At 39.7% G+C, this 16,928-nt stretch overlaps 1 pseudogene; it reads left to right on the forward strand.

Annotated features, from left to right (window-relative positions):
* Positions 1-981: 981 nt before the first annotated feature.
* On the forward strand, positions 982-15,914 carry LOC133047999 (ralBP1-associated Eps domain-containing protein 1-like; annotated as a pseudogene).
* Positions 15,915-16,928: the final 1,014 nt, after the last annotated feature.

Raw genomic sequence — 16,928 nt, forward strand, 5'->3', positions numbered from 1 at the left:
CAAGCCATCACTGAGGGTAGGACAGGTGCTTTCCTCAACAATTTTCAACCTGCTGTTAGTGGGCTCACAAGTTGACTTCCAAATAGACCCAGAGATGAATAAAGATTTATCCTTGGTAGCATTTTCCTCATTTCTCTCAACTGAACTTAGAAATGAGTCCTCAGAAAGAGAAACCTGGGTTAGTAAAATATTATGTCGTGTGCACATATCATTCTTTGCCCCCAGTGACAATCCATGCATTGTTTAGAGAATGCAGAGAATGTATTTATCTATTCTCACATATTCCATAAATGAGAGAGCCCCAACCAACAAGAAGAATAAAGTCTTTGCATTTTGCATGGTACCTTCAGATTAAGGAAGTGGGCATTTGTCCTTCCCCTTTTGGGCCCTCACCTTTCAAGGCCCTTGGCCAAACTGATGCTTATGTATTAAAATAAAGCGAAGATGCCCCAATTGCTGTTGCCTTTGCTCTGAGCCAGTTTGTCAAACACTATAGGGCTGTGAAGGGAAAATATATCTTCCTGATCCCTATAGTGTTGAGCTTATTTTCTGAAGCGTTGAGATTTGATTACTCATTTCTCCAGGTAGAATCACTGATACTGTTTGTCAGAAAAGGAGTTGAGCTCTTTTCTGTTTAAAGAGCCAGGCAAGATTTTTTAAAACTATGAATTTTGCAAGGTAATAATTTGCTGGGTGGCATAGAATTTTTTTGCTTGCTGTTGCATATATGTTGCGATCTACACTATTGGTCCATATAATCTTGCTTTATGTTGCAATCTACACTATTGATCCATATAATCTTGCTTTTCTCAGCACTGTCTTGGGGGCTAGATTAGAAAGTGTTGGCACAAGAAGTGAGAAGCAGCATTTTGGATAACAATCTTTCTACTTCTTGTCCTGTTAACAGCTATATTTTATTGGGGGTAGGGGGGACAGGTCTTAAGAAGGAATTGTTCCTTCCTTTGCAATCCATGGTTTAACATGGAAGGTATGTATATAAATGTTCTAGGCTCACTGGAATATGGTTGGTGCTTAGTGTGTGCTAGGCCTCCAACTGACGTTGTAATTATTGTCAAATAACTGTACTTAACTGAGTGATCTGGAAATGCATGTTAGGGTTGCAGCAAAACTTCAACAGAGTGGTAAACTCTTGCAACAGGAAAAGTTTTTATAGACCTTTCAGTAAATTATTTCACAACCTCCCTATCCAGGTTTCATCCAGTTTCTCCCTGAATTCCTCCTAAGAGAGGAAGCTTACTACTTTCTTGAGGCAACCAATGATGCTGTTGACACATTATCAATTATTATTAGCTTCTTTCATCCTTTAAGGCAAATCTGCTTCATTTTCACTTCTACTCCTGCCTCTGCTGCTGCTAAGTCACTTCAGTCGTGTCCAACTCTGTGCAGCCCCATAGACGGCAGCCCACCAGGCTCCCCCGTCCCTGGGATTCTCCAGGCAAGAATACTGGAGTGGGTTGCCATTTCCTTCTCCAATGCATGAAAGTGGAAAATGAAAGTGAAGTCGCTCAGTTGTGTCCAACTCTTAGTGACCCCATGGACTGCAGCCTACCAGGCTCCTCCGTCCATGGGATTTTCCAGGCAAGAGTACTGGAGTGGGGTGCCATTGCCTTCTCTGACTCCTGCCTCTAACCCTAAGAAAATCATAAATAATGAGCTTCTACCTCTTACACAGTATGTTATTTTGTGTTCAGAACTGGATTAATGATTTCTCATGTATTTGCATAGCATGTACAACTTAGATAATGCATTGACTTAAATGATCTCATTTGACCTGCACAATGACCTTATAAAGAAGATGACATCATTATGCCAGTTTTATAGCTGAGGAACTGAGCATTAAAGGTGTAAAATTACTTGCTCCAAACTACTCAACTCTCACATAAAACAATAGGAGTTCAAACCTCATCTTTCTGACCACTTTTTCAGCTCTATTCTATTCATAACAATGGAAGGTTCCAATGAAGTATTTGGTAGAAATAAATATTTCAAAATTAATTGTACAATAGCAAAAAGAAGTAATGAATTGTTTATAATCTCAGGAGAGCAAACTTTAAGTTAATTATAAGTTCAGGATGGGTCAACAGTGTGAAGGGAGGCTCAGGAAGGGATTGTGGCCTTGAGGTGACTAAACGATGTCACTCTCAGTGACATGAACCTTCATTCATGGTGACAGATGGTGACAAATATTGCCAATTCCTCGGTGATATTTACCATGCTTATTTTCTAATGGCAAGGCTTACAAAATCAAACACTTAGGCATGACCTGTCCAGTGCAGAATTTAGTGAGGTGATCCTCTACCCTGTCTAAACTGAGAGTGACATTGTTTAGTCACTTCAAGGCCACAATCCCTTCCTGAGCCTCCCTTCACACTGTTGACCCATCCTGAACTTATAATTAACTTAGTTTGCTCTCCTGAGATTATAAACAATTCATGACTTCTTTTTGCTATTTTACAATTAATTTTGAAATATTAATTTCTACCAAATACTTCATTAATACTACCAATATGTCCAGATTTTTAAAAATTTGGTTCCATGTCCTAAGTTTATGACACAACTGAAATGACAGGCTTTTTATCTGACATCTAACAGAGCATTTTCCAGTGGCTTGCAGTGGTCTCTCATATTTATTATGTATTCTCAGGAAGATCTCAGTGAACAAGAACAAATGATGTGTTTTATTTATCAAGAACTTTCAGTACCTTATACTGAATCGAAAATTAGAAAATTTAAGACAATACAAGTAGCCAGTGACAGAGATGGATTTTGTTCAGATCAGTCACTGAGTCATGTGCGACTCTTTGTGATCCCATTGACTGCAGCATGCCAGTCTTCCCTGTCCATCACCAACTCCCGGAGCTTGCTAAAACTCATGTCCGTCCAGTAGGTTATGCCATCCAACCATCTCATCCTCTGTTGTCCCCTTCTCCTCCTGCCTTCGATCTTGCCCAGCATCAGGGTCTTTTCAAATGAGTCAGCTCTTCTCATCAGGTGGCCAAAGTATTGGAGCTTCAGCTTCAGCATCAGTCCTTCCAATTAATATTCAGGACTGATTTCCTTTAGCATGGACTCATTGGATCTCCTTGCAGTCCAATGGACTCTCAAGAGTCTTCTCCAACACCACAGTTCAAAAGCATCAATTCTTCAGCACTCAGCTTTCTTTATGGTTTAACTCTCACATCCATACATGACTACTGGAAAAACCATACCTTAGACTAGACAGACCTTTGTTGGCAAAGTAATGTCTCTGCTTTTTAATGTGCTGTTTAAGTTGGTCATAGCTTTTCTTCCAAGGAGAAAGAGTCTTAATTTGATGGCTGCAGTCACCATCTGCAGTGATTTTAGAGCCCCCCCCCCCAAATAAAATCTCTTACTGTTTCCATTGTTTCCCCATCTATTTGCCATGAAGTAATGTGACTAGATGCCAAGATCTTAGTTTTTTGAAGGTTGAATTTTAAGCCAGCTTTTTCACTCTGCTCTTTCACTTTCATCAAAAGCCTTCTCAGTTTCTCTTTGCTTTCTGCCACAAAGGTAGAGTCGTCTGCGTATCTGAGGTTATTGATATTTCTCCTGACAATCTTGATTCCAGCTTGTGCTTCATCCAGTCCAGCATTTTGCATGATGTAATCTACATATAAGTTAAATAAGCAGGGTGACAATATAGAGCCTTGACATATTCCTTTCCCAATTTGGAACCAGTCTGTTGTTCCATGTCTGGTTTTAACTGTTGCTTCTTGACCTGCATACTGATTTCTCAGGAGGCAGGTCAGGTGGTCTGGTATTCCCATCTATTTAAGAATTTTCCACAGTTTGGTGTGATCCACACAGTCAAAGGCTTTGACTTAGTCAATAAAGCAGAAGTAGATGTTTTTCTGGAACTCTCTTGTTTTTTTGATAATCCAAACGATGTTGGCAATTTGATCTCTGGTTCCTCTTCCTTTCCTAAATCCAGCTTGAAGTTCTCAGTTCACGTACTGTTGAAGCCTTGCTTGGAGAATTTACAGCATTGCTTTTCTAGTTTGTGAGATGAGTGCAGTTGTGTGGTAGTTTGGTCATTCCTTGGCATTGCCTTTCTTTGGGATTGGAATGATATGCAGCACTCTTTAACCATATTTCTCAGGTATAACTATCCTGCTTATCCTTAGAATGACTCTTTAGATAAAAATATATAATAAGGTTTCAATAAAAAATTATAAATTATAATCAAGGCTGGGACAAGTAATCATATGTAAAAATAAATACCTTTTAATTTATACTCAAAAGAACTCATTATTGGGTTCACATTGTAGTGTCAATCTGAATTATTGAAGGAACTCTGTACCTGATTTCAAAACTAGTAAATGGTATGAAATAACTATACTATAAAGAGCAACATGTTTTTTATTAGCTGGGGATTTTGTTTTCTCTCAGTTCTTATTGAAGTCATTTTTGAAAAATACTGCCTGTTTCATCTTTGAGAAGAGAAACCAGGCCTGGGGGATGAGTACCCATCCAGCATCTGGCTTAGGACAGGCTATGTGAAAGGGAGTGAGAAGGTCAGAAGGGAACTGAAGGTCATGGGAATGTCAAGACCATTTAAGCAATAACCTATCTCCTCCTGGATGAGTTCTTCTTGAAAGATTTCTCTGAAACCCAGGAAGCCACAGGTTCAGCTTTGCAAAGGGAGGATGTTTTCCATGTGAAATTAAATCACAGAGATAATCTTTTCAGAAATTAGCATCACTCACGAATCATAGCCAGAATTTAGAATTGAGTCTGTGCTCATTTTTGACCATTTTATAGTTCCTTGATTTAACCATTTGAGGTTGGCTGTGGTGAGCACCTAACAATAATGGATACAAACCCAATCTTTCCTCCTAGCAGTGACCACCACCCATTACCTCGGTGCAATGCCAGGGGTCTCCTGCGTGGGTAAGCCTTTTCCAATTAGATGGGTAAACCCTAAAGTGTACAGAGTCTTTTCTTTTTAGTAACCTCTTTTAAAGAGCTAAATAGATGGGAAGCCTACAAGAAAAGCAAAGTATCGGACTTCCCTGGTGGTCCAGTGGCTAAGACTCCATGCCCTCAATGCAGGAGGCCAGAGTTTGATCCCTGGTCAGGGAACTAGACTCCAAATACTGCAACCAAGAAGTTGCATGCCACAACTAAAGAAGCTGCATCTACAATGAAGACCTGTTGTAGTCAAATAAATAAATAAATATTAAAAAAAAAAAAAAAAAGAAAAGAAAAGTATCTTGTGTAGGCTGTGAATCCTAAATAGTAGGGATTTAACCTTGACAGATGTTGATGGGATTGAGCATAAATTTTGAAAACACCCAAGGGTTTGTTGGTCAATAAAACCCTTTAATGATTTCACTGATTTTCAGGACATAGGGCTTTCCAGGACAGCAGGGAAGTACTGACTGCATGCGGAGTACAACAGGGTGTTTCAAATCAGCAGTTGCCTAAAATTCAGAAGACTTTGCCCAATAGATGGTTTGGACCCATGCCAGTCCTTTCACATAGCCACTCCAGAGTGGCTGGCAGACTCTAGCCCACCTCCAGATGTACCAGTAATAGCTCCATTATATTTCTTGCAACAACTAACATCTCACAGGAAAACTTGACATGTTAACCATGAGATGAATCATCCTAAACCTGAAATGTCATATCTCTCCAGAAAAGCTAAATACCATGTAATTCTCTACTGGATCATCCATCAATTCTTGGCCACTGTCATTGACAGATTAGATTCAAAGAACAGAAGATGTGATACCATTTTAAAACATAAAGTAACTTCTGTATCAGGAAAACTATTGCTATAGATGAGGTCATTCAGCTAGAACATTTAGGGTTTTTTCAAGGTTTTAGCATAAAACTCATGAAAACATGACATACTTAGGTGGACTGTAGTGACTTTCTCTATAACTCAGCATCTCTTTCAATTAATGATATATTTTGTCAAATTTTCAGTGTCAACAATAGCTATTGTTTACATCCAGTTAGTATATACACATTTTTAAACTGAAGAATCAAGGTTGGAATAAATTATGATTGCAAAAATGAGCTGGTAAATTTCAGGCTAATGATCCATTAGATCTATGCTTATAGATTTTAAATAGCATTACCTCTAGCACCATCATTTTCTCAGTAAGTAATTCACCGCAAACTTGAATGATTATTTAGAATTATAGCATTCATTAATAGCAAAACTAGAACTTAACCAAAGTTCTCTTAATTACACATGTACAGAGTTAAAACCTCAAGAGGTTATGTCAGATCCCCTGGTGACATTTATATGGTAAATTAGTTTAAGAGCATGAGCTTTGGAACCAGGCAACCTAGCTTTTAAACATTGACTTTGCTGATTACTAGGGCCATTATCTGATAAATTACTTAAATTCTCAGAGCCCTAGTTTCTTCACATCTGTATAATCTATAGACACAGAAATAATAGTATCACCCCTATAATGATGTTTCCAGAAGTAGAGAATGATTCAATAACCTAGTTTTAGATTTCTCCTTTCTCCTTACTTCTTTTCCTGTTGTCAGGATACATACATTTAATGAAGAAATACAGTTCACATCCCAAGTTAACAATCTTTCTCAGAGGTAAGTTTAATATTTATTTACTCATTCATTCAACAATTATTTAATCTTCATAAGGATTATAATCTGAGATGGGAAAAACGGCTTCTACAAAGAAAACCAGCTCTTAAATAAAGAAAGGTCCAAATGTGGTACAGAAACTTTCCACCCTGACAAGAGGCAGTATGAGATCAGGGTTAAGAGACTTAGTTTCGGGATCACACTGTGTGTGAAGCATGGTTTAGCCACTCACCATCTATATTACCTTGAATAATTACTCAGCTGCTCTGGATTTTAGATGTTTGATTGCAGACTGTAAATAATGCCTACCTCATAAGGCTGTGAGAGCTTGATCATTATTACATTCAAGTCAATTGTAATAAGTGCATATTTATACTACATTACCAGTATCAGTTCAATTCAGTTCAGTTGCTCAGTTGTGTCCAACTCTTTGTGACCTCATGGACTGCAGCATGCCAGGCCTCCCTACCATCACCAACTCCCAGAGCTTGCTCAGACTCATATCCATTAAGTCAATGATGCCATCCAACCATCTCATCCTCTGTCATCCCCTTCTCCTCCTGCCTTCAATCTTTCCCGGCATCAGGGTCTTTTCAAATGAGTCAGCTCTTTGCGTCAGGTGGTCAAAGTATTGGAGTTTCAGCCTCAGCATCAGTCCTTCCAATGAATATTCAGGACTGATTTCCTTTAGGATGGACTGGTTGGATCTCGTTGCAGTCAAGGGACTCTCAAGAGTCTTCTGCAACATCACAGTTCAAAAGCATCCATTCTTTGGTGCCCAACTTTCTTTGTAGTCCAACTCTCACATCCATAAATGACTACTGGAAAAACCAAAGCTTTGACTAGACGGACCTTTGTTGGGAAAGTAATGTCTCTGCTTTTTAATATGCTCTCTAGGTTGGTTATAACTTTTCTTCCAAGGCATAAGCATCTTTTCATTTCATGGCTGCAGTCACCATCTGCAGTGATTTTGGAGCCCCCCAAAGTTAAGTCTGCCACTGTTTTCACTGTTTCCCCATCTATTTCCCATGAAGTGATGGGACCAGATGCCATGATCTTAGTTTTCTGAATGTTGAGTTTTAAGCCAACTTTTCCATTCTCCTCTTTCACTTTCATCAAGAGGCTCTTTAGTTCTTCTTCACTTCTGCCATAAGGGTGGTGTCCTCTGCATATCTGAGGTTATTGTTATTTCTCCAGGCAATCTTGATCCCTGCTTGTGCTTCATCCAGCCCAGCGTTTCTCATGATGTACTCTGCATATAAGTTAAATAAGCAGGGTGACAATATACAGCCTTGATGTACTCCTTTCCCAATTTGGAACCAGTCTGTTGTTCCTTGTCCAGTTCTAACTGTTGCTTCCCGACCTGCATACATATTTCTCAAGAGGCAGGTTAGCTGGTCTGCTATTCCCATCTCTTTAAGAATTTTCCAGAGTTTGTTGTGGTCCATACAGGCAAAGACTTTGGCATAGTCAATAAAGCAAAAGTAGATATTTTTCTGGAACTCTCTTGCTTTTTTGATGATCCAAAGGATGTTGGCAACTTGATCTCTGTTTCCTTTGCCTTTTCTATACCCAGCTTAAACATCTGGAAGTTCATGGTTTACGTACTGTTGAAGCCTGGCTTGGAGAATTTTGAGCATTATACAAGTATATTTATTATGTAAAACAAATACACAGTGCCAGTATACAATGCTTAGCATGTATTTGCTAGATAATATTTAGTAAATAATAAGTGCTTACTTTGGCTTGCCTGGTGGCTCATCAGTAAAGCATCTGTCTGCAGTGGACGAGATGCAGATTCAGTCCATGGGTCAGGAAAAGACCCACGGAGAAGAGAATGGCAACCCACTCCAGTATTCTAGGCTGGGAAATCCCATGAAGCGAGGAGCCTGGCAGGCTACCGTCCATAGGGAAGCCAGTCAGATATGACTTAGTGCTAAACCACAACCAAGTGCTTACCCTCAATGATATTATTTACATGAAGACCAAGATTTACATATGTGTGTTTGAAAGAGAGTACATATGTGTTATGGGTATAGGTAGATTATTCCAACCATGAAATGTGCTGAAGAGAGACACCCTTTGCAGTTTACTGTAAGCCCAGGTCGGATGCATGAGACAAGTGCTCGGGGCTGGTGCACTGGGAAGACCCAGAGGGATGGGATGGAGAGGGAGGCAGGAAGAGGGATCGGGATGGGGAACACATGTAAATCCATGGCTGATTCATGTCAATGTATGGCAAAAACCACTACAATATTGTAAAGTAATTAGCCTCCAACTAATAAAAATAAAATAAAATAAAAAAAGATATAGAGTTGGCCCCAATATGTCCAAAGAGAGAACACTTTAGTCAGTAGTAGCACAAGATCAGACGGTAGTTATCAGGGGTGGGGAGAGGAATGGGGATAAACACGTGGTTGTTCTAACATTCGGTTATATTGAAGGGTACATTTATCTTTAGGTTGCTTATCATTGTAATCACTATAATGAAATTTGATCTATACGTCAGTATATTATGCTTTTTTTGAGAATCTAATTAGAAAAGGCCAAACCAACTAGAGACAGACAATCATTAGCATCTATCCTTCAGTTCCCGAGTTGCTTGAAAATGGATCTATAAAACTTCCATTGGTTTTAGGTCAAGCTTCTCAGGAAATTATTTTTTTTATCACTTTTTATTTTATATTGGAGTATAGTTGGTTAACAATGCAGTGATACTTTCAGGTGTATAGCAAAGTGATTGAGTTATACATATACATGTATCTATTCTTTTCCAAATTCTTCCCCCATTTGGGCTGTTACATAAAATTAAGGAACATCTACAAAGGTAGTAGAGTTCTTTGCTCTCATCAAATTGATGGTCTGAAGGATAACAGATTTGAATATAAGAGGAAGATAGAGCAGGTTTTACAATGAATTGCTTAAGGTTTTGAGAATTTAAATGTAGAGCAGGAGAAATTAGGTGGACACAGAACCAGCTGGGAGCCCCCATCTTACATTTTGCGTTACTGCCAGAGTACTCTTAGCATTCTAGAGGGAGCCAGGATGGCAGATGCCTGCTGCTGAGCCTGTGTTGCCTGCCACTAAAGACGACAGACCCTTAAGCTAAAAAAGATATGAGACGAAGGAAACTGTTTTCTCCAGATTTTCAGGGTCAGTTGTTGTTCAGATGTCATTAGATTAATGCAGAAAATAGAAACTTTGCCTTTGATAAGGATTTTGAGTTGGGAGTCTGAGCTGGGAATTAGGGGGAAGTGGGAAACCTATGCAGTTTTGGTTTCTTTTATAAAGATCTGTCTGCAAGTTAAATTTGTTTTTCTTAGCTTCAGAATTGAGGTTTCAACAATTCTTATTGCTTTATCATTATTATTTTTCTATCATGATTTCATCTATGTTATGCCCAATGGTTATGTTTTACTGGAAAACAATTTTTTCCTCAGATTTTCTCAAATAGAACCTGTTTTCTTCTGATTTCTTAGTGGCTGCATAAAGGATTTCATCCTAACAAGATACTTCCTTTAGATTGGAGAGATAGGCACTGATGTCAGAAGCATGGATCCTTGCAATTGAGGAGAAAAAGACAAGAATGAAAGTGACAGATGAATTTACCAGCTGTGCTGACTGACCTTTGTAATGGCAGCCAGGCTATCTAGCATGCAATGGCAAACTTAGCTGAGGGTCAGCTGCTGTTTTCAATGAAGATGTAATATAGTGGAGGAAGTAGAAATGATACACAAGACTTGAAATTCAGTGGAGGCCAGGAATGAGGTTCCAGGCCACCCTTCCTTTGAAAGACCAGTGTTTGGGGACAGACAGAATAGGATCTGCCTCCTAAGGACAAGGATTGAAAGAGATATTTAGTGGTTATTGCCATGTAGGCATTGGTGCTTCCAAGACAATAAGGAATTGGAATGACAGGGAAGGTCATGTAGAATAGTAGAGTCCTAGCCCAAAGACCTTGGAGAGTACATGGTTAACCCAACAGGCTTGTTGTCCAAAATGCAGCTCCCCTGAGCACTTGGATTTATTCAACAAAAATGATACTAGATAATAAGAGCTGGTGGATTGAAGATACTGAATGACTAAGTCAACATTGTATTCAATGATAGTAATGATGAGCCTGAACCCGTGCATATGGCCTCAAGAATTCCTAGAAGGAAGGTCTTGATAAATACTAACAGTAAGAGGGATTAGGAAGGGGAACTGTTTAACATTTGCCCAATATACTATCAGTAGGCACTTAAACTGCATTAGTTCATTGACTATTAGTAAATTCTGAGTATTATTTTCCTCACATTATTATTATTATTTTTTTATCTTCACATTATTGATGTGATGAGATTCAGAATGTTAGACCTTGGTTTACTATTTGCAGCTCAGTATGTCATGGCTTTGAATGCATACTTTGGGTCCCATACCATGATGTATCCATATTCATGGCCCATGTTATATTGAGAGGGGCCAAAAGCAGACATTCTCAGCATACTTTCACATACATGTCATTTAACTTAAGAGATCAGGTATAAAATTTATCAGAAAATATTTTGTGTGTTATGGCAGCAGTCCCCAACCTTTTTGTCACAAGGGACTGATTTCATGGAAGACAGGTTTTCCATGGATTAGGGTAGGGGTTGGTTTCTTGATGATTCAGTTCAGTTCAGTCACTCATTCATGTCTGACTCTTGCAACCCCATGGACTGCAGCATGCCAGGATTCCCTGTCCATCACCAACTCCTGGAGCTTGCTCAAACTCATGTTCATTGAGTCGGTGATGCCATCCAGCCATCACATCCTCTGTTGTACTTTTCTCCTCCTGCCTCCAATCTTTCCCAGTATCAGTGAGTCAGTTCTTTGCATCAGGTGGCCAAAATATTGGAGCTTCAGCTTCAGCATCAGTCCTTCCAGTGAATATTCAGGACTGATTTCCTTAAGGATGGACTGGTTCAATCTCCTTGCAGTCAAGGGGACTCTCAAGAGTCTTCTCCAACACCATAGTTCAAAAGCATCAATTCTTCAGTGCTCAGCTTTCTTTATAATCCAACTCTCACATCCATACATGACCACTGGAAAAACCATAGCTTTGACTACATGGACCTTTGTTGGGAAAGTAATGTCTCTGCTTTTTAATATGCTGTCTAGGTTGGTCATAGGATGACTCAAGTGCATTAAATTTATTGTACACATTAATGCTGCTGCTGATCTGACAGGAGATATCAGTCTGTGGCCCATAGGTTGAGGACCCTTGCTTTATGGAAATATAATGAGTAGATTATGGAACCATCTTGTATGGACTATCACCTAGTTGCAGAGTACACTAGTCTCTATTACATGCCCTTTAAAGAATTCAGAGAGATGACATCTTTGTCTTCAAGGTGGGAGGCAGACTAGATGAATACACAGATTGCCCTATAAACCTGTCCCCCTCAAAAGTTCAAGATGTATTCATGGAATTAGGATTGAGCCTGTCACTATGAAGAAAAAGATTAAAACTCAAAGATCCTTGAAAGAGAACTTAAGAATCTTAAGTCAGGTAAAACTCCAAAAGGCTCTTTGAAAGCATTAAGCTGCAGAAGAGTATGCTGATAACAAGTGAGAAACGGGGACAACCAGAAGCACATAAGAGATTAAAATGTCAGTTACAGGAACAAAAGACTTCACAAAAGATTAAATTAAGATATAAAGAGCAGAGGGATTTGTGCAGCTCAGATTATTGGTGAAAGTTATGAAAGTTTTCTTCACTAATTTGTCAACCTGAATGTCATTTAGACTGTTATGGGTAAATTGGATACTAATAATCACTGTTTGAGCTTTAAGCTCAGATATTCTATTACTTCTGCATCAGTAAATACCAAGGAAGCTCTCGCTTTCCATTCCTTTGTTGGTCTGGAAAGAGGTTGGCAATTGGGTAAACTTTCTTTAGTTGTTATTTTGTATGCTTAATATTTACACAAAAATTGGTCAAAGATAGTACCAGAAAAGTCCAAATCAAACTGAATTTTGGGAGCTACAGAGTAATAAAAAATAATCACTCTTTGATGCAATTAATATTTATAGAGAACTTACTCTATGCTAATCGTAATTACTGGGTGACCATGGTTCATGCCTTCATTGATCTAACAGTCTAGTTTTAGGGAAGCAACAACAAAGATAAATATCAGACTGCAACTATGGCAAGGACGATGATGATGCATTTAGCACATTTGAAATTGGCCTCCTCATGTGCTGAGAAGGCTTCCCTAAGGACACAATTTTCATTCTTGAATCTTCTGAAAGATGTTGTTTAATCACTATGTCTGACTCTTTGCAACCCCATGGATTATAGCTTTCCAGGCTCCTCTGTCCACGAGATTTCCCAGTCAAGGATACTGGAGTGGGTTGCCATTTCCTTTTCCAGGGGATCTTTCTGAGCCAGGGATCGAAACTGCATCCCCTGCATTTCCTGCGTTGGAAGGTGGATTCTTTACCATTTAGCCGCCTGGGAAGTCCTCTGAAAGAGGAGTAGGTTTTAACTAGAAAAAAAAAAAAAAAAAAATGGGAAGAGTTCCCCCAACAGAGGCATAATATTTACAAAGCTTTCTTGAGTCAACTAGAAGCAAAATGAAGGTGTGAAACTTAAAGGAGTGAGTCAGAGAGACCAAGAGGTGGGGAGCTTGGAATAGGAAAAGTTTAGAGAATAGGTCGGGATTAGACAATGCAGGGGCCATCTTTTGAGCTCCACATGGATGCTACTGGCTGATGTTATTTAAATTTGGATTTAAAGTAATTAAAACTAATGAGAATTAAGAATTGAATTCCTCAGTTGAACTTGCTACATTTCAGGTCTCAATTGCCCTTTTGCAGCTAGTAGACACCATATTGGAGGGTTCAGGGAACATTTCCATTATTGCAGAAAGTTCTACTGGATAGCACTGTGTTAGATTTAGCTTTACCTTAAGAGCAATAGGAAGTCACAGACAGATTTTCTTTAAAGTTGAAGAGTGGAGTGATGTGACCAGAAGGCACATTTTGAAAAGAACTTGATAATTATAGAGTGGAGGCAAGTTTGGCTGGGGAAAAGTGAATTGTATTTAAGTAGGCAATTTAAAGGGCTTCCCTGGTGGCTCAGAAGTAACGAATCCACCTGCAATGAAGGGGCTGCAATTGTGGGTTTGAACCCTGGGTCAGGAAGATGCCCTGGAGAAGAAAGTATAAATACAGTAAAGGACCTTCCTTTGCCAAAATTTGTGGCTTCAAAGGATGAACAGTAATGTCATCATGCAACCTCATATTCTTCAGATTCTGAAAATCAAGAGTCTTAGGCTGGTATAACCCCCCTACCACCTGGCAGGGGACAAGTGAAAAAGGAGTCCACAAACCATGATACTGTCCAGCCTCATGCATCTGTAGATCAGCAGGAACCTGCGTTCCCAGTAGTTCCACTACAGCGGTCTCCACCAACTTCTCCAAACACATAGAGGAAGCAAAACCGTCATCCCAGTGGAGGAAACAGTGAGAGGCCTCTTGCAGAACCTGGGCCATTCTGGTCTCCCTTTGGTAAAGCACAATCAGGTTCTTCTGCTGGTGATACAGTGTGGTTAGGACATTCTCCACTTCCACCTCAAGAAAACTGGGTCAGTTTTGCAGATATTCCACCAACCAGTACTCTTTTAACCATGCATCCTGCTTCTGTCCAGGACCAGACAACAGTACGAACTGTAGCCTCAACTACAACTGCCAGTGAAATTCGGAGACAATCCAGTAGTTATGACGATCCTTGGGAAATAACAGATGAACAAAGACAGTACTATGTAAATCAGTTTAAAACCATTCAGCCTGATCTAAACAGATTTATTCCTGTTTAGCTGCAGGATCTATAGCTAAAGAGTTTTTTTGCAAAATTGAAACTTCCTATTCTTGAACTTTCTCATATTTGGAGACTCTTAGATTTTGATAAAGATAGAGCCTTGACACTAGTTGAGTTTTGTGCTGCATGTCATCTGATAGTTGCTAGGAAGAATGGCTATGACTTACAGAAAAAGCTCCCTGAAAGCTTAATGCCCAAACTGATTGATTTGGAAGATTCAGCAGACGTTTGTGATCAGCCAGGTGAGGTAGGTTATTCAGGCTGTCCTGCAGAAGCTCCTCCAAGCAAATCTCTGTCAATGCCATCACTAAACCAGAGTTGGCCCCAGCTGATCAGAGCAGTGAGCAGTGGGACACATTTAGTGAATGCTCTTCAAGCTCACAAACTCTGACCCAATTTGATTCTAACGCTGCACCAGCTGATCCTGATACTGCTATTGTTCGTCCAGTTCCCATTCGTATGACTCCAAGCAAAATCCACATGCAGGAAATGGAACTTAGAAGAACTGGTAGTGATCATACTAATCCTACTAAGCCCGTTGCTTGTGAAAACATCTGACCTTTCAGAAGAAAATAAGATAAGTTCATCAGTGAAATTTGCTTCTGGAAATACTGTAGCAGATAGTTACAGGACTTCAGACTCTTTTACTTCAGATCCAGAACAGGTTGGAAACAATGTAACTCGTCCAAGGTCTCATTCAGGAACCTCGCCTGAAAACACTGCACCACCATCTCCACCTCCAAGACCTCAGCCTTCTCATTCTAGATCATCATCTTTAGGTTTGAATCAGACCTTTTCCATCACAAGACAGCAACAGGCTGGAGCTGTTGCCCAACCTCCTGTAGTGCCTTCAAGACCACAGCCCTCACAGGCTCCTCATCCTGTTGTGCATCGGCCAGTGGATGCCAATGGCCTCATAACTCACACTGCTACTCACCTCAGCAGATACCAGAACAACCAAATTTTGCAGATTTCAGCCAATTGAAAATATTTGCTGCAAATGAAGAACAGATGATGAAGCCGAGAAACATCCAGAGGCCTTGCTGTTTGAAAAAGCTTCTGATCCCGCAAGTTTTCTTTGAGTTGCCAAAACAGTAAAATTAAAGAAAGGACAGCTGCTAGTGCTCCCGCCAATATGAGCAAAGGCACGACACCTGTTGCTCCACCACCTAAACCTGTTTGAAGGAGATAAAAATCAGAAGATGAATTAAGGCCAGAAGCTGATGACCATGAGCAGAAGACAGGTGTCCTAGCTGCTATTCTTGCATCACAACCTTCTATCCCTTGCTCTGTTGGGAAAGATAAGAAAGCTATTCAAGTATCAATTAGACGCAATAACGAAACCAACACGGTTTTGGCCAGATTGAATAGTGAATTGCAGCAACAGTTAAAGTATGGTCCTGAAGAGAGCATTTCCCTGGACGTTCAACTGCAACAGCTTTGACCATTCTCTCACCTATAAGCCAGTGGCCATTAACTGTGAGCATACCCATTTTTAAGCGGTTTTGGGTTCAAAGCCAATTTGGAGATCCAGACATTCAGCTCACTGCTTAATTCAACATTAAATTTTATGATTCTGTTTTGTCCTATATATTCACCATTGTATTTAAGTATCTTTTATTTTGTTAATTTCAACAATAAAAGGGTCAGGATGACTTAAAAAAAAGAAGAGCTACCCACTCCAGTATTCTTGCCTGGAGAATCCCAAGGACAGAGGAGCCTGGTTGGCTACAGTCCATAGGGTTGCAAAGAGTCAGACAGGACTGAAGCGACTGAGCATTCATGCACACAGGTAATTTAAAAAGCTATGTAGGGACTTCGCTGGTGGTACAGCGGCTAGGACTTCGAGCTCCCACTGTAGAGGGCTCATGTTAAATCCCTGGTCTGGGAACTATATCCAACATGCCACAGTGAAAGATTCCACATGTGGCATCGAAGATCAAAGATCCCATGTGCTGCAACTAAGACATGGCTCGTCAAATAATTTTTTTTTAAGCTATTACAGTCTTCTAAGAAAGAGGTTATAATAGATGAGAGATGCAAGAAGTGGACAGAATTGTATGATTTTAGCAGGTAAAACAGACTGGATTTAGTGATGGATTAAATTTGGGAACCAAAGGAGAGATTTTGGTTTTCAAAGTTTCTGAATAGTGTTTATTATTCATTGACAGGAAAACACTGGAAAAGGATCAGATCTATAAGAGATAGGAGTGCTTAATTTGAGGGACCTGGACAATTCAAGATGTCCAGAAGCAGCTTCCTATGAACCCCCCGTTCTTCCCTTCCTTACTACTCAGCCACCCCAAAATTTGTTTCTTTTAACAGACCGTATAGCTTAGATAACAGTTGTATGAGACTTGTGTAATATAGTCAAATTCTGGTCATATGTGAGAACTGGACATTGTACTGACTAGAAAGGAAGACTCCTAGAGCACTCAGCTCTATGAGACACCAGAGATGCCACAATGCACTCTCA

Source organism: Dama dama, chromosome 28 (genome assembly GCF_033118175.1).
Source record: "Dama dama isolate Ldn47 chromosome 28, ASM3311817v1, whole genome shotgun sequence".
Classification (NCBI taxonomy): Eukaryota; Metazoa; Chordata; class Mammalia; order Artiodactyla; family Cervidae; genus Dama; species Dama dama.